This window comes from Carcharhinus amblyrhynchos, unplaced genomic scaffold, assembly GCF_965287045.1.
Source record: "Carcharhinus amblyrhynchos unplaced genomic scaffold, sCarAmb.v2.hapA scaffold_829, whole genome shotgun sequence".
Taxonomy (NCBI): Eukaryota; Metazoa; Chordata; class Chondrichthyes; order Carcharhiniformes; family Carcharhinidae; genus Carcharhinus; species Carcharhinus amblyrhynchos.
The window spans coordinates 1-17994 of NW_027650569.1; the positions used below are offsets into that span (position 1 = coordinate 1).

A 17994-nucleotide genomic window follows, 5' to 3' on the forward strand; every position below is an offset into this window, starting at 1 on the left:
GAGGAGGGGGGTGTAGGGGCTGGAGGGGGTTACAGAGAGAGGGAGGGGGGTGTAGAGGGCTGGAGGGGGTTACAGAGAGAGGGGAGGGGTGTAGGGGTTGGAGGGGGTTACAGAGAGAGGGAGAGGGTGTAGGGGCTGGAGGGGGTTACAGAGGAGGGAGGGGTGTAGGGGCTGGAGGGGGTTACAGAGAGAGGGAGGGGTGTAGGGGCTGGAGGGGGTTACAGAGAGAGGGAGGGGTGTAGGGGCTGGAGGGGGTTACAGAGAGAGGGAGGGTGTAGGGGCTGGAGGGGGTTACAGAGAGAGGGAGGGGGTGTAGGGGCTGGAGGGGGTTACAGAGAGAGGGAGGGGTGTAGGGGCTGGAGGGGGTTACAGAGAGAGGGAGGGGTGTAGGGGTTGGAGGGGGTTACAGAGAGGGGAGGGGTGTAGGGCTGGAGGGGGTTACAGAGAGAGGGAGGGGTGTAGGGGGCTGGAGGGGGTTACAGAGAGAGGGAGGGGGTGTAGGGGCTGGAGGAGGTTACAGAGAGAGGGAGGGGTGTAGTGGCTGGAGGGGGTTACAGAGAGAGGGAGGGGGTGTAGGGGCTGGAGGAGGTTACAGAGAGAGGGAGGGGGTGTAGGGGGTTACAGAGAGAGGGAGGGGTGTAGGGGCTGGAAGGGTTACAGAGAGAGGGAGGGGTGTAGGGGCTGGAGGAGGTTACAGAGAGAGGGAGGGGGTGTAGGGGCTGGAGGAGGTTACAGAGAGAGGGAGGGGTGTAGGGGCTGGAGGGGGTTACAGAGAGAGGGAGGGGGTGTAGGGGCTGGAGGAGGTTAGAGAGAGAGGGAGGGGTGTAGGGGCTGGAGGGGGTTACAGAGAGAGGGAGGGGTGTAGGGGCTGGAGGGGGTTACAGAGAGAGGGAGGGGTGTAGGGGCTGGAGGGGGTTACAGAGAGAGGGAGGGGTGTAGGGGCTGGAGGGGGTTACAGAGAGAGGGAGGGGTGTAGGGGCTGGAGGGGGTTACAGAGAGAGGGAGGGGGTGTAGGGGCTGGAGGGGGTTACAGAGAGAGGGAGGGGGTGTAGGGGCTGGAGGGGGCAGACCTGTCCACAAGGTGGGCTGATTAAACTCCGGCATATTAAAGGGGGAAGGATTGAAGGGTCACAGAGTGGGGAGTGGGCTGTGCAATGATAGGCAAGGTGCAAGGCTCTGTATATTACCGAGCTCAGGAATGATGAGGGAAGAGGGTTCTGGTTCAGGTTAGAATCACAGAATCCCTACGGTGCAGAAGGAGGTCACTCAGCCCATCGAACCTGCACCCACAACAATCACACCCAGATCCCATTTACCCCATATTTACCCGGCTAATTCCCCTGACACTAAGGGGCAGTTTAGCCTGGCCAATCCACCTAACCCGCACATCTTTGGAGTGTTGGGAGGAAACCGGAGCACCCGGAGGAAACCCGCGCAGACACGGGGAGAACGTGCAGACTCCACACACAGACAGTGACCCGAGCCGGGAATCGAACCCGGGACCCCGGCTCTGTGAGGCAGCAGTGCTAACCCACTGTGGCACCGTGCTGCGTGTTAGGAGTGTGGACAAGGTGAAGTTTAACAAGGGGGCGGGAGGCCGGCCTGGAACGGACGGGAACGAGCCCAGAGGCGTAAGGAGCTCAGAGAGAGTGTCACCGGCAGGCTCGGTGAGCGTGAGCTGGGCCTGCCAGGTGCTGGGCTGGTGGAAGGAGACAGGAGTTGCCGAGGGTTAGCTCAATGTTGAGTAGAACTTTCCCATCCTCACGATCAGGGGGTACACTGCTGCTTGGAGAAAGAACTCAAGCTCTATTTCAATCCCAGTATTCTGACAAGTCTTGTAGAGACAAGCCACTAAACTCAGGAAATCAGAGCAATTTTTATCAGCAAGCTCTGCTTGGAAACCTAACATACCCAAATGTTTAAGTAAACCTCTCGTAAGCAGAGATAAGCGGCGTGAAGATAAGGAAAGAGCTGAGCTGGAATTCAGTGGGGCGGGACTGCTCACCGAGTCCAACATCAGCAAGTCTGAGATAAGAACAATGCGACGGTGCTGGAATCTCCCACTCCAACACCGTACAATCACACCCCACTGGCCTGCCTGCTTATCTCTGTTTGCTCGTTCAGTACAGGAGGGATTCGATTCACGCTGAGTACACATCCCAGTTTGCCCAGCTAAGAATGCCTACCCACCCAGTCCGAAAGCGTCAACAGGGAACCAGGTCCTGGCGTCAAAGTTTTTCAAATTTATTAGTGTCGCAAGTACGGTCCATTGACCCGAACAGGGGCTGGAGTGTGGAAACTTCACGGTAACTTCATTGCCATGTTAATGTAAGCCCTACTTGTGACTAATAAACAAAAGCTTTGAAACTTCAAACTTTAAGTGGGCTTACATTAACACTGCAATGAAGTTACGGTGAAAATCCCCGAGTTGCCACACTCCGGCACCTGTTTGGGTACACTGAGGGAGAACTTAGCACGGCCTAACCTGCACCCAAAAGAGAAAAAAAATGCCGGAAAGTTCCAGCAGGTCTGGCAGAGGAAAGTGCTGACGTTTTGAACAAAGGGTAATAAGGACTCGAAACGTCAGCTCTTTTCTCTCTTCACAGATGCTGCCAGACCTGCTGAGATTTTCCAGCGTTTTCTCTTTTGGTTTTAGATTCCAGCGTCCGCAGTAATTTGCTTTTATCCAGTTTTTTTTTGCTGACCAGCACGTTTTTCTCAGAGTCATGGAGATTTACAGCATGGATACATCCCCCTCAGCCCAACTTGTCTATGCTACCCTTTTTTTTAAACCCCTAAGCTAATCCCAATTGTCCACATTTGGCCCATATCCCTCTATACCCATCTTACCCATGTAACTGTCTAAATGCTTTTTAAAAAACAAAATTGTACCCGCCTCTACTACTACCTTTGACAACTTGTTCCAGACACTCACCACCCTCTGTGTGAAAAAATTGCCCCTCTGGACCCTTTTGTATCTCTCCCCTCTCACCTTAAACCTATGCCTTCTAGTTTTAGACTCCCCTACCTTTGGGAAAAGATATTGACTATCTAGCTGATCTGTGTCCCTCATTATTTTATAGGCCTCTATGAGATCACCTCTCAGCCTCCTACACTCCAGAGAAAAAATTCCCAGTCTATCCAGCCTCTCCTTATAACTCAATCCATCCAGTCCCGGTAGCATCCTAATAAATCTTTTCTGCTCTCTTTCTAGTTTAGTGATATCCTTTCTATAATAGGGTGACTAGACTGTGGGAGGAAACTGGAGTACCCGGAGAAAGCTCACACAGACATGGGGAGAATGTGCAGACTCCACACAGACAGTGACCCAAGCTGGGAATTGAACCCGTGTCCCTGGCGCTGTGAGACAGCAGCGCTAACCGATGTGCCATCGTGAAAGGGAGAAATGGCATTTCTGTGGTGTCTTTTGGGACATTGCCTCACGTCCAGCTCCCTCGGAGCTGGTTAAGGTGGACAATGCTGCACTGTGTGCACGGCAAGATCCCATAAAGGAGCAGATGCATTTGTATTTTAGTGATGTCGCTGCTTAAGTGCTCAACTTTCCGTGATCGCCATAAAAGTGCATGCGCTCCTCTCGCTGGTCAGTGCCTGCCACCAGTCTCTATCACTGAATCGCACAGCCTAAACTGTCTCATTTGGCTTTGCCCTGATTGAAAACTGGCACTGCCAGATTGGCACTGAGTGAGAGAGACCACAAGAGAGAGTGCAGAGAGAGAGCACAGAGAGAGAGCACAGAGAGAGAGTGTGAGAGCGCGAGAGAGAGCGCGACAGCGCGAGAGAGAGCGACAGCGCGAGAGAGAGCGACAGCGCGAGAGAGAGCGACAGCGCGAGAGAGAGCGACAGCGCGAGAGAGAGCGACAGCGCGAGAGAGAGCGACAGCGCGAGAGAGAGCGACAGCGCGAGAGAGCGCGACAGCGCGAGAGAGCGCGACAGCGCGAGAGAGCGCGACAGCGCGAGAGAGCGCGACAGCGCGAGAGAGAGCGACAGCGCGAGAGAGCGCGACAGCGCGAGAGAGCGCGACAGCGCGAGAGAGAGCGACAGCGCGAGAGAGAGCGACAGCGCGAGAGAGAGCGACAGCGCGAGAGAGAGCGACAGCGCGAGAGAGAGCGACAGCGCGAGAGAGAGCGACAGCGCGAGAGAGAGCACGCGAGAGAGCGACAGCGCGAGAGAGAGCGACAGCGCGAGAGAGAGAGTGCGCGAGAAAAAGAGCGAGTGCGCGAGAAAGAGAGCGTGAGAGAGAGTGTGAGAGAAAGCGAGAGAGAGAGAGCGAGAGCATGAGAGAGTGAGAGAGAGCGAGCGCGCGAGAGAGAGTATGAGAGAGAGCGAGCGCGCGAGAGAGCGAGAGAGAGCGTGAGAGAGAGTGTGAGAGAAAGCGAGAGAGAGAGAGCGAGAGCATGAGAGAGTGAGAGAGAGCGAGCGCGCGAGAGAGAGTATGAGAGAGAGCGAGCGCGCGAGAGAGCGAGAGAGAGCGTGAGAGAGAGTGTGAGAGCAAGCGCGCGAGAGAGAGTGTGAGAGAAAGCGCGAGAGAGAGCGCGAGAGAGAGCGCGAGAGAAAGCGCGAGAGAGAGCGCGAGAGAGAGCGCGAGAGAGAGCGCGAGAGAGAGCGCGAGAGAGAGCGCGAGAGAGAGAAAGCGAGAGAGAGAAAGCGAGAGAGAGAAGGCGAGAGAGAGAGACAGCGCGAGAGAGAGAGACAGCGCGAGAGAGAGCGACAGCGCGAGAGAGAGCGACAGCGCGAGAGAGAGCGACAGCGCGAGAGAGAGCGACAGCGCGAGAGAGAGCGACAGCGCGAGAGAGAGCGACAGCGCGAGAGAGAGCGACAGCGCGAGAGAGAGCGACAGCGCGAGAGAGAGCGACAGCGCGAGAGAGAGCGACAGCGCGAGAGAGAGCGACAGCGCGAGAGAGAGCGACAGCGCGAGAGAGAGCGACAGCGCGAGAAAAAGAGCGAGTGCGCGAGAAAAAGAGCACGAGAGAGAGTGTGAGAGAAAGCGAGAGAGAGAGCGAGAGCATGAGAGAGTGAGAGAGAGCGAGCGCGCGAGAGAGAGTATGAGAGAGAGCGAGCGCGCGAGAGAGAGTGTGAGAGAGAGCGAGCGAGAGAGAGTGTGAGAGAGAGTGTGAGAGAGAGTGTGAGAGAGAGTGTGAGAGAGAGTGTGAGAGAGAGTGTGAGAGAGAGTGTGAGAGAGAGTGTGAGAGAGAGCAAGCGCGCGAGAGTGTGAGAGAGAGCGAGCGAGAGAGCGAGCGAGAGAGCGAGCGAGAGAGAGTGTGAGAGAGAGTGTGAGAGAGAGTGTGAGAGAGAGTGTGAGAGAGAGTGTGAGAGAGAGCAAGCGCGCGAGAGAGAGTGTGAGAGAGAGCGAGCGAGAGAGCGAGCGAGAGAGAGTGTGAGAGAGAGTGTGAGAGAGAGTGTGAGAGAGAGTGTGAGAGAGAGTGTGAGAGAGAGTGTGAGAGAGAGCAAGCGCATGAGAGAGAGTGTGAGAGAAAGCGAGAGAGAGAGCGCGAGAGAGAGCGCGAGAGAGAGAGAGCGAGAGAGAGCGACAGCGCGAGAGAGAGCGACAGCGCGAGAGAGAGCGACAGCGCGAGAGAGAGCGACAGCGCGAGAGAGAGCGACAGCGCGAGAGAGAGCGACAGCGCGAGAGAGAGCGACAGCGCGAGAGTGCGAGAGCGCGAGAGTGCGAGAGCGCGAGAGAGAGTGAGTGCGCGAGAAAGAGATCGCGAGAGAGAGAGCGAGGGCGCGAGAGACAGTGTGAGAGTGAGCGAGCGTGCAAGAGAGAGCGAGCGCGCGAGAGAGTGAGAGAAAGCGAGAGAGAGAGAGCACGAGAGAGAGTGTGAGAGCGAGAGAGTGTGAGAGAGAGCGCGAGAGAGAGTGTGAGAGCGAGAGAGAGTGTGAGAGCGAGAGAGAGTGTGAGAGCGAGAGAGAGTGTGAGAGCGAGAGAGAGTGTGAGAGCGAGAGAGAGCGAGAGAAAGTGTGACAGCGAGAGAGAGCGAGCGCGAGAGAGAGTGTGAGAGCGAGAGAGAGTGTGAGAGCGAGAGAGAGAGAGCGCAAAAGAGAGTGTGAGAGCGAGAGAGAGCGCAGAGATTGTGAGAGCGAGAGAGAGCGAGCGCGAGAGTGTGAGAGAAAGCGAGAGAGAGAGAGCGCAAAAGAGAGTGTGAGAGCGAGAGAGAGCGCAGAGAGAGAGTGTGAGAGCGAGAGAGAGAGAGCGCGAGAGTGTGAGAGAGAGCAAGCGCGCAAGAGAGAGTGTGAGAGAAAGAGCGTGAGAGAGAGTGTGAGAGCGAGGGAGAGCGCAGAGAGAGAGCGAGAGTGCAGAGAGAGAGCGAGAGCGTAGAGAGCGAGAGCACGAGAGAGCGAGCAAAAGAGAAAGCGCGAAAGAGAGCACGAGAGAAAGCGTGAAAGAGAGAGCGCGGGAGTGTGAGAGAGCGCGGGAGTGTGAGAGAGCGCGGGAGTGTGAGAGAGCGCGGGAGTGTGAGAGAGCGCGGGAGTGTGAGAGAGCGCGGGAGTGTGAGAGAGCGCGGGAGTGTGAGAGAGCGCGGGAGTGTGAGAGAGCGCGGGAGTGTGAGAGAGCGCGGGAGTGTGAGAGAGCGCGGGAGTGTGAGAGAGCGCGGGAGTGTGAGAGAGCGCGGGAGTGTGAGAGAGCGCGGGAGTGAGAGAGAGCGCGGGAGTGAGAGAGAGCGCGGGAGTGAGAGAGAGCGCGGGAGTGAGAGAGAGCGCGGGAGTGAGAGAGCGCGCGGGAGTGAGAGAGAGCGCGGGAGTGAGAGAGAGCGCGGGAGTGAGAGAGAGCGCGGGAGTGAGAGAGAGCGCGGGAGTGAGAGAGAGCGCGGGAGTGAGAGAGAGCGCGGGAGTGAGAGAGAGCGCGGGAGTGAGAGAGAGCGCGGGAGTGAGAGAGAGCGCGAAGACCAGAGTCCAGTCTGTTGATAAAGCACCGTAGTGACATTTCTCAAAGAAAGAGAGGCAGGTGTCTGAGCGAAAACCGCGCTCCCCACCCACTGACACCTGAACCGGTTAGTCACCTCACTTTGCCACAGGGAACATTTGGTTAGTTTGAACCTGTCACAGTTTCAGTAGAAAAACCTGCTCCCCAGTAATCCTGTGCTGCACTATCACCTCCTCTTCCAACTATTCCAACAATCCCCTGGCCAGCCTCCCACATTCTATCCTCTAAACCTCACCGAAACAAAACTCCTCATCGGAACTGAGTCATTCTCTCATTCCCCTGTACTCACTGACCTTCAGAAACTCTCGCTCCAGGCCATGCAAGTACTTTCCAATTTCCCTCCATCACCTCTCCTCTCCCTCTGCAATCTCCTCCAGCCCTACGACCCTCTGTGATCTCTGACCTCCTCTCCCTCTGCAATCTCCTCCAGCCCTATGACCCTCCGTGATCTCTGACCTCCTCTCCCTCTGTAATCTCCTCCAGCCCTACGTCCCTCCATGATCTCTCCCTCTGCAATCTCCTCCAGCCCTACGACCCTCCATGATCTCTGTCCTCCTCTCCCTATCTCTGTAATCTCTTCCAGCCCTCCCACGAAGCTAACAGCTATATTAAAGTGCTATATAAATAAATACATGCTGTTGTTTCTCCCACATCCTGTAGAAGGATAAGGAGGGATATAATGAGCTCACTGCAGTGTTGACACGTTCATTCCTGTGGTTAGCTGGGAGAAGCCACGGGATGACGTCAGCCTGTCTGAGGCTCCCACACGGTCTCTGATCACTGGAGTGAGGGGCCAGTGCACTGATCTATTCAGCAGGAGAGGGGGGATGACACTTCTTGCTGAAGTCAACAACAGGAAGGTTTTAGCATCTTTTGGCAACAATTCCTGAGTGAGTTCCTTTTATACACCGTAAACCAGTGCAGCATCATCAGGTGGAAGGTTAAATCGAGATGCCATCGACTCCCTCCCTCAGGGTGATATTAAAGACCCTGTGGCTCCATCGAGCCCCAGCCACTCCAGCCCTCAATAAATATCACCGAGAGGGTCATCTCCCTAGTGCTGCCTGTGGGATCGTGCTGTGCACTGTTGTATTTCCTACATTGCAACAGTGACTAGTAGGGCAACACGGTGGCACAGTGGTTAGCGCCGCTGCCTCACAGCGCCAGGACCCAGGTGAGATTCCCAGCTCACTGTCAATGTGGGGGCTGCACATTCTCCCCATGTCTGTTTGGGTTTCCTCCCACAGTCTGAAAGATGGTTAGATGCACTAGCCGTGCTAAATTCTCCCTCAGTTGTACCCGGACAGATGCCGGAGTGTGGCAACTAGGGGATTTTCACAGTAAATTCATTGCAGTGTTAATGTAAGCCTACTTGTGACAGTAAATAAACAAACTATAAACTTTTCAGGCAGTTCGCTGATACATAAACACACTAATTAGATACACACACACACTGGTGCAGACACCATTATAATAAACTCATGTATAAAGAGAGATCTGCAAATATACAGTGCCTTACATGAGCACTGAATGCCTCAATGTCCTAACAGCCCATTGAGGTAGTCTGGAGGAGAATGGCTGTAATACGGTAGGAACAGAATGATGTGAGTGAGGGATGAATGTTGGCCAGGACGTTGAATGAAGGGCACTCCCCAGTCTTTGGATAGTCAGATGGTTGGAGCACAGGAAGGAGACCACACAGCCCCTGTGCTGGCTCTCGACAAGAGGCACCCACCAGTCCCACTCCCTCACCTTCTCCCCCCCCACCCCCGAACAAGACAGAGCCTTTCCTTTAGATAATGGTCCAGCTTCACTCTGAGAGCTCTGATTGAATCTGCCTCCGCCACAGTGCGTTCCTGAGCCTAACCAGCCCCTGTATAAAGTAAATGCCTCATGTTTACCACACTCTCACATGGTCAGCTCCACTAATGCAAGAGTTTCTCCCCATTCACTCTGTCCAGACCCCTCATGATTTCAAACCTTCTCCATTGGATCTCCAGGCTCCATCAAGCCCCAGCCACTCCAATCCATCCATCCATACTGCCTTCACATCCTCCCCATGTACTGGACACACACACAAATTGGATATCATAGAATCCCACAGTGCACAAAGAGGCCATTCAGCCCATCGAGTCTGCACCGACAACTATCCCACCCAGGCCCCATTCCCATAACCCCATGCATATACCCTGCTAACCCCCCCGACACTAGGGTCAACGTACCATGGCCAATCCGTCTAACCTGCACGTACGTGGAAACCGGACCACCCGGAGGAAACCCACGCAGACACGGGGAGAACGTGCAGACTCCACACAGACAGTGACCCGAGGCCGGGAATCGAACCCGGGTCCCTGGTGCTTTGAGGCAGCAGCGCTGACCACGGTGCCACCACCTTCAGCTGAGGTTGGACCAGTGCAGGTTAAATCACAACTTCCTTCCCTCTGTACTCTGTGTTTCTGGATAAATATCACACAAGGTCCCGAAATCGCCAGCTGTCAAACTCCACTCTAAACCTGCTTCTGCTTTGAGAAGCAGCCATTCAGCACCAGTCTCTGCTTCCTGTCCCTCAGACAGGGTCATACTCATGTTGCTACTGTCCCTCTGGTTCCATGACCTCTAAGGTTGCTTATGCAGTCTGCTGAATGGCACGTTAGTGAACACCTTTTAGAAATCCACATACACATCAGCAGCATTACCCTCCGCCACCCTCTCCGTCCCCTCATCAAAAAATTCAAACAATTAAATTGGATTTACCCTAAACCAAAAACAAAAGCTTCTCCCTTGCTGCCGTCAGACTCATTGAATCCCTACAGTGCAGAAGGAGGCCATTCAGTCCATCATGTCTGGACCGACCACAATCCCACCCAGGCTCTATCTCCATAGCCCCACATATTTATGTCACTAATCCCCCCCGACATTAAGGGATGATTTAGCACGGCCCATCCATCTAACCTGCGTATCTTTGGACTGTGGGAGGAAACCGGAGCACCCGGAGGGAACCCACGCAGACACGGGAAGAATGTGCAGACTCTGCACAGAGACTGGTCCAAGGTAGGAATCGAACCTGGGTCCCTGACGCTGTGGGGCAGCAGTGCTATCTACTGTGCCCACCGTGTCGCCCTCTACTCTTGAATGCACCTAACTTCTATTAAGTTGATCTTTCTCTACACCGTAGACTGTAACACTACATTCTGCACTCTCTCCTTTCCTTCTCTATAAACAGTATGCTTTGTATAGTGCACAAGAAACAATACTTTTCACTGTATGTTAATACACGTGACAATAATCAATCAAATCCACGCTGGCTTTCCTTAATTAATCCACATTTGCCCAAGTGACTATTCAACTTTACCCGAGCTGATCATTACTCAAAGTTTGGACCCTGAGGTTTAACTGACCGCCCCTTCACATCTAGTGGGCAGGTTATTTATTAGTGTCACAAGCAGGCTTACATTAACACTGCAGTGAAGTTACTGTGAAAATCCCCCTAGTCGCCGCACTCCTGTTCGGCTTACACCGGGGGAGGATTCAGCACGGCCAACGCACCCTAACCCAGCACGTCTTTCGGGCTGTGGGAGGAAACCCACGCAGACACGGGGAGAGTGTGCAGGCTCTGCACAGACAGTGACCCGAGGCCGGGAATTTGGACCCGGGTCCCTGGCGCTGAGAGGCACTAGGGCTAAACCCACTGTGCCACCCTGTGCATTGACCTAGAAGTTGGGTGTCCTGGAAGGCAGAACCTTGTAAGGCAAAGACAAGGGAGTAATATTCACTCAAATAAGTTGTACCTGCAGTAACTTACACACACAGAGTGTATGGACACTGATATCTCACTGAGTAGGTCGGACAGACAGGGGGGAAAGGGGTGGGTGAGTTTAGTCTGAGAGTTAGCAGGGTAGGGAGAGGGAGGGGGGTCTCCCTTACCTGTGGTGGTCAGCACAGTAGCTGCGAAGAAGAGGGATGAGGTGAAGTCCCAGTTCCACTTGCCCGAGCTGTTGTTTAGCACGGAAACGCCGTAGTTGTTGGCGTCCAGCACCTGCTCCAGGAAGCTCTCCAGGCTGCCCGGGGCCAGGCACGCATTCTCCTCCAGGAAGCGGCTCCTCAGCTGCCTCAGCTCCCGCCGCAGACCGTCCTCGTACGGCAGCTCCACCGAGGAGAAGACCAGCGCCCCGAAGCCCAGGTACAGCAGGTAGGCGAGAGCCAGCAGGGCGAAGCAGCAGCTCGACCGGTTCCTGTGCATCAGGAGGAGGCAGGAGCTGGTGCAGCTCAGAGACTGGAACATCTCTGCACCCTGCCGGGGCTGCTGTACACACACTGCTGTACACCCTGTCACTGCTGTACACACACTGCTGTACACCCTGTCACAGGCACTGCTGTACACCCTGTCACTGCTGTACACACACTGCTGTACACCCTGTCACTGCTGTACACCCTGTCACAGGCACTGCTGTACACCCTGTCACTGCTGTACACACACTGCTGTACACCCTGTCACTGCTGTACACCCTGTCACTGCTGTACACACACTGCTGTACACCCTGTCACTGCTGTACACCCTGTCACAGGCACTGCTGTACACACACTGCTGTACACCCTGTCACTGCTGTACACACACTGCTGTACACCCTGTCACTGCTGTACACACACTGCTGTACACCCTGTCACTGCTGTACACACACTGCTGTACACCCTGTCACTGCTGTACACACACTGCTGTACACCCTGTCACTGCTGTACACACACTGCTGTACACCCTGTCACTGCTGTACACCCTGTCACAGGCACTGCTGTACACACACTGCTGTACACCCTGTCACTGCTGTACACCCTGTCACTGCTGTACACACACTGCTGTACACCCTGTCACTGCTGTACACACACTGCTGTACACCCTGTCACTGCTGTACACACACTGCTGTACACCCTGCCACTGCTGTACACCCTGTCACAGGCACTGCTGTACACACACTGCTGTACACCCTGTCACAGGCACTGCTGTACACACACTGCTGTACACCCTGCCACTGCTGTACACACACTGCTGTACACCCTGCCACTGCTGTACACCCTGTCACAGGCACTGCTGTACACACACTGCTGTACACCCTGTCACAGGCACTGCTGTACACACACTGCTGTACACCCTGCCACTGCTGTACACACACTGCTGTACACCCTGCCACTGCTGTACACCCTGTCACAGGCACAGCTGTACACACACTGCTGTACACCCTGTCACTGCTGTACACCCTGTCACAGGCACTGCTGTACACACACTGCTGTACACCCTGTCACTGCTGTACACCCTGTCACTGCTGTACACACACTGCTGTACACCCTGTCACTGCTGTACACACACTGCTGTACACCCTGTCACTGCTGTACACACACTGCTGTACACCCTGCCACTGCTGTACACCCTGTCACAGGCACTGCTGTACACACACTGCTGTACACCCTGTCACAGGCACTGCTGTACACACACTGCTGTACACCCTGCCACTGCTGTACACACACTGCTGTACACCCTGCCACTGCTGTACACCCTGTCACAGGCACTGCTGTACACACACTGCTGTACACCCTGTCACAGGCACTGCTGTACACACACTGCTGTACACCCTGCCACTGCTGTACACACACTGCTGTACACCCTGCCACTGCTGTACACCCTGTCACAGGCACAGCTGTACACATACTGCTGTACACACACTGCCAGAGAACAGAGCAGAGACACTGCTGTACACCCTGCCAGAGACACACTGCTGTACACACACACATTGTCAGTGATACTGTTGTACACACTGCTGTACACCCTGCCTTAAGCACAGCTGGACACACACTGCTGTAAACCCTGACAAAGAACAGAGCAGAGACACTACCGTACACCCTGCCCCCTCCACCCTGCCCCCCTGCCCCTCCCCCACTCCCCCCCCACCCCCTGCCCCTGCCCCCTCTGCCCCTGCCCCCTCTGCCCTCCTCCCCCTCCCCTTTCTCTCCCCTTACTGGGGGAACAGTCCTATTTTCTCCAATCTATTTTCAGGCTGATGTTTCTTGTCGCTGGAACCTCCCTCATGAAACTCCTTCCCGTTCTCTCCGACACCTTCACTTCTTTCTTAAACGGTGCTCGCCCAGAACTGATTGCAGTATTCCAGCGGAGACTGTAAACCTCCTTGTTCCCGTACTCCCTGCCCCTGTTTATGAATAAAGCCTGGGGTACAGTGCGCTTTGTTAACCGAGCTCGTCACCTATCCTGCCAGCTTCAATAACTCGTCTACACCCAGGTCCCGATGCACTTGTTCATCCGTTTAGAGCTATAAAGGGGTAGCACAGTGGGTTAGCACTGCTGCCTCACAGCACCAGGGACCTGGGTTCGATTCCCGGCTCGGGTCACTGTCTGTGTGGAGTTGGCACATTCTCCCTGTGTCTGCGTGGGTTCCCTCTGGGTGCTCTGGTTTCCTCCCACAGTCTGAAAGGTGCACTGGTTAGGTGTCCTAGCCGTGTTAAATTCTCCCTCAGTGTAACCCGAACAGGTTTATTTGGTAGCAGAAGCCACTAGCTTTCGGAGCGCTGCTCCTTCATCGGGTGGGTGGGAGCTGTGTTCACAAACAGGGCATATAAAGACACAAACTCAATTTACAAAATAATGGTTGGAATGCGAGTCTTTACAGGTAATCAAGTCTCAAAGATACAGACAGTGTGAGTGGAGAGGGGGTTAAGCACAGGTTAAAGAGATGTGTATTGTCTCCAGACAGGACAGTTAGTGAGATTTTGCAAGCCCAGGCAAGTCACGGGGGTTACAGATAGTGTGACAGGAACCCAAGATCCCAGTTGAGGCCGTCCTCATGTGTGCAGAACTTGGCTATCAGTCTCTGCTCAGCGACTCTGCGCTGTCGTGTGTTGTGAAGGCCACTGTTATTAACCCGGTGATGTGAGGCTTCTTACTGTGTTTACCCCAGTCCAACGCCGGCCTCTCCACACCTGAACAGGCACCAAAGTGCGGCGACTCGGGGATTTTCACAATAACTTCATTGCAGTGTTAATGTAAGCCTACTTGTGACACTATTAAATAAACTTACACCCTTGGTTCTATAACGTATCACCACGTTCTTCTCACCAAAATGAATCACTTCACATTTCTCCACATTCAACTACATCTGCCACCTGTTTGCCCATTCCACCAGCCTGCCTACATTCTTTTGAAGTTTCACGCTATCCACCTCACAGTTCACAATGCTTCATTTTATTGTAATTATTCAGGGCCTCGGTGAGGCCACACCTAGAACATTGTGTGCAGGTTTGGTCCCCCTTTTCTGAGGAAGGATGTTCTAGCTCTCGAGGGAATGCAGCGAGGGTTTACCAGGCTGATCCCGGGGATGGCGGGACTGATGTATGAGGAGAGATTGACTAGGTTAGGATTGTTTTCACTGGAGTTCAGACGAATGAGGTGGGATCTCATAGAGACTTATAAAATTCTAACAGGGTAGATGCAGGAAGGATGTTCCCCATGGTGGGGGGAGTCCAGAACCAGGGCTCACAGTCTGAGGATTCAGGGTAGGCCATTTAGGACGGAGGTGAGGAGACATTTCTTCACCCAAAGAGTAGTGAGCCTGTGGGAGTTCCTTACCTCAGGAAGTAGTTATAGAGTCATTGAGGTTTACAGCATGGAAAAGCCCTTCAGCCCAATTTGTCCATACTACCCTTTCTCCTTAAAGCCCCTAAGCTAATCCCAATTGCCTGCATTTGGCCCATATCCCTCTATACCCATCGTATCCATGTAAAGATCTAAACGCTTTTTAAAAGATATAATTTGTACCTGCCTCTACTACTACCTTTGGCAGCTTGTTCCAGACACTCACCACCCTCTGTGTGAAAGAATTGCTGCTCTGGATCCCTTATGTATCTCTCCCCTCTCACCTTAAACCCATGCCCTCTAGTTTTAGACTCTCCTGCCTTTGGGAAAAGATATTGACTCCTCCAGGGTTCCTGACTTCTGCCAGCCTTGCCCTTCACTCTAAGATGAATGTGTTTACCCTGAACCCTGGTTAACACACTTTTGAAAGCCTCCACTTACCAGACATCCCTTTGCCTTCCCACAGACTCTCCCAACTAACTTTGGAAGATCCTGCCTGATACCATCAAAATTGGCCCTGTTCCAATTTAGAATTTAACTTTTGGACCAGACCAATCATTCCCCATAGCTATTTTAAAACTAATAGAATTATGGTCCCTGGTCCTAAAGTGATCCCTCACTAACACTTCTGTCACCTGCCCTTCCTTATTTCTCAAGAGGAGGTCAAGTTTTGCCCCCTCTCTAGTCAGGCCATCCACATACTGAATGAGAAATTCTTTCTGAATACTTAACAAATTTCTTTCCATTCAACCCTCATACTATGTCCCAGTCAATGTTGGGAAAGTTCAAATCTCTGACTATTACCACCCTATTTTTCTTGATGCTACCTGTAATCTCCTTACATACGTGCTCCTCAATTTTCCGCCAACTATTTGGGGACCTATAGTACAACACTATCAAAGTGATTTTCCCCTTCTTATTTCTCGGTTCTACCCATATAGACTCAGTGGCCGAACCCTCGGATATATCCCCTCCCTGTACAGCCATGATGTTTTCCCTAATCAAAAGTGCAACTCCCCCTCCTCTCTTACCTCCCATTCTATCTTTCCTCTCGTATCTGTACCCTGGAACATTGAGCCGCCAGTCCGCTCCTTCCCTTAGCTATGTTTCAGTAACTGATATAATATCCCAGTCCCACATACCCATCCATACCCTGAGTTCATCCGAAAGGCCTCTTGCATTGAAATAAATGCAGTTTACCCTGGACTTCCCATACTCACTGTCCTGCTTCTGCCTGATCTGTCTGGTACTAGGATTAGTGACACTGCCTTTACTACTTGATGTGCTCTCTCTAACTTCTACACTGTCCTCAAACTTCTGTTCTGTCTCCTTACTGTTTTGGATCCCACCCCCCTGCCAAACTAGTTTAAACCCTCCTGAGTAGCTCTGGCAAATCTCCCCCAGGATGTTAGTCCCCCCTCCGGTTCATGTTAGCCCCCCCCCCCCATCTCTCTTGAACAGGTTACCCCTTCCCCAGAAAAGATCCCAATGATCCAAAAATCTAAGTCCCTGCCCCCTGCTCCAGCTCTCAAGCCAGGCATTCATCTGCCTAATCCTCCTAATCGTACCCTCACCAGCACATGGCACTGATAACAGTCCTGAAATCACTACCTTCGAGGCGATGCCAAAACATTGAGTGTATCCAAGAGGCGGCTGGATATAGCACTCGGGGCGAATGGGATTGAAGGTTATGGGGAGAAAGCAGGGTTAGGCTGTTGAGTTGGATGATCAGCCATGAATGGTGGAGCGGGCTGGAAGGGCTGAATGGCCTCCTGTTGTCTCTATCTTCAATGTATCAGCCACAAATGCTGACACTGTGCCCCGCACGCCCAGATCTAGATCATTAATACGCGTAAGTGACAGGAGCTCCTGGGGAACTCCGTTACAAACATTTCTCCAGCTCAGAAACATCGGTTAACCACACCTCGCTCAGCCAGTCTCTTTTATTCCACGAGCTATAACTTTTCTCACGAGTCTGCTCAGCTATTTCTGTTTCCCTTGGCTGCTGTGTGCAGGGGGTTGTGAAAGTCGGTGTAACCGGTTATCGTCCTGCCCTCACTGCTGCTGCCTTTGATTCATCTGAGTCAGCCACTGACACTGATCTGTAGACAACCACAAAAGCAACTACAGCCAGGAATCATATCACCAGTGTGTTCGTATGTACACCTATTCTTGTAAATCTTTGCCCGAACAGGAGTGTGGCGACTGGGGGATTTTCACAGTAACTTCATTGCAGTGTTAATGTAAGCCTACTTGTGACACTAATGAATAAACTTTAAACTATCGCCTTTGCATCTTCCTAAAGCGTGGTGTCCCGAACTGGACCCAGTTGAGGGTGAAGCAGTATTGCATTCAGGTCTATCATAACTCACGTTCTTTTATACCCTGAGCCCCTGTTTATAAATCCCAGAATCCCACACACAGTTTTAGCTGCAGCCCCCACCTCCTCTGCCACTTTCAGCGCACAAGCCGGTTTCCCCCCCCTTCCTTCCTGCGCTCCCTTCAGAACTGTAACCTTCGCTTTATTTTGTTTCTTTGTGTTCTTCCCACCAAAGTTATTCACTTCACCCGTCTCTGCGTCAAACGTCGCCTGCCAGCTCCCCGCCCATTCCACCAGCCTGACACTATCACTGGCCCCGCAACGCCTCCAGCTCCCTGTCATTGCCGTGGGTTGAGGAAAGTCGGGTTCCCGACACCAAGCCCTGGTGGACGTACAAATAACACAATGGGTGGGGTTTTACAGCCCCGCTCGAGCGAAACCGGAAATTCCCACCCGGGGTTCCTGGACATCTCTGTTGTCCGCCCCTCTCCCGCTCCAATTCCATGGCAGGCAGGGGCGATAGAATTCTGGCCAATGTGAGATGCAGAATTTAAAATATATACGTATATGCGAGATACATAGTGTATCTGTATGTGTATATACTACATGTATACATAGGTTGGAGATATATCTATATGTTGTATGTATACATAGTATGGATATGTATGTGTATGCATTGTGCGTATACATAGTATGAATATATATCTGAATGTGTTGCATGTAAACATATTATGGATATGAATCTGTACGTGTTTCATGTAAACATAATATGGATATGTATGCATATATGTTGCATGTATACATAATATGGATATATATATGTATGTGTTGTGTGTATACATAGTATGGGTATGTATTTGTATTAGTTGCATGTATACATAGTATGTGTATGTATCTGTATTAATTGTGTGTATATATGAATGTGTTGCATGTATACATGGTATTTATATGCATCTTTATGTGTTTCATGTATACATATTATGGATATGTATCGGTATTGATTGTGTCTATTCATAGTATAATATGTAAGTGTTACACATACACCCGCCCCTCTCTCTGTAACCTCCTTCACCCCTCCCTCACTTTGTTACCTCCTTC

At 52.8% G+C, this 17994-nt stretch overlaps 2 pseudogenes; one reads left to right on the forward strand and one right to left on the reverse strand.

The window, feature by feature from the left end:
* Nucleotides 1–3707: 3707 nt before the first annotated feature.
* LOC145340190 (uncharacterized) lies at nt 3708–4999 on the forward strand (annotated as a pseudogene).
* A 2629-nt stretch (nt 5000–7628) lies between these two features.
* On the reverse strand, nt 7629–11248 carry LOC145340191 (potassium channel subfamily K member 1 pseudogene; annotated as a pseudogene).
* Between the last annotated feature and the right edge of the window lie 6746 nt (nt 11249–17994).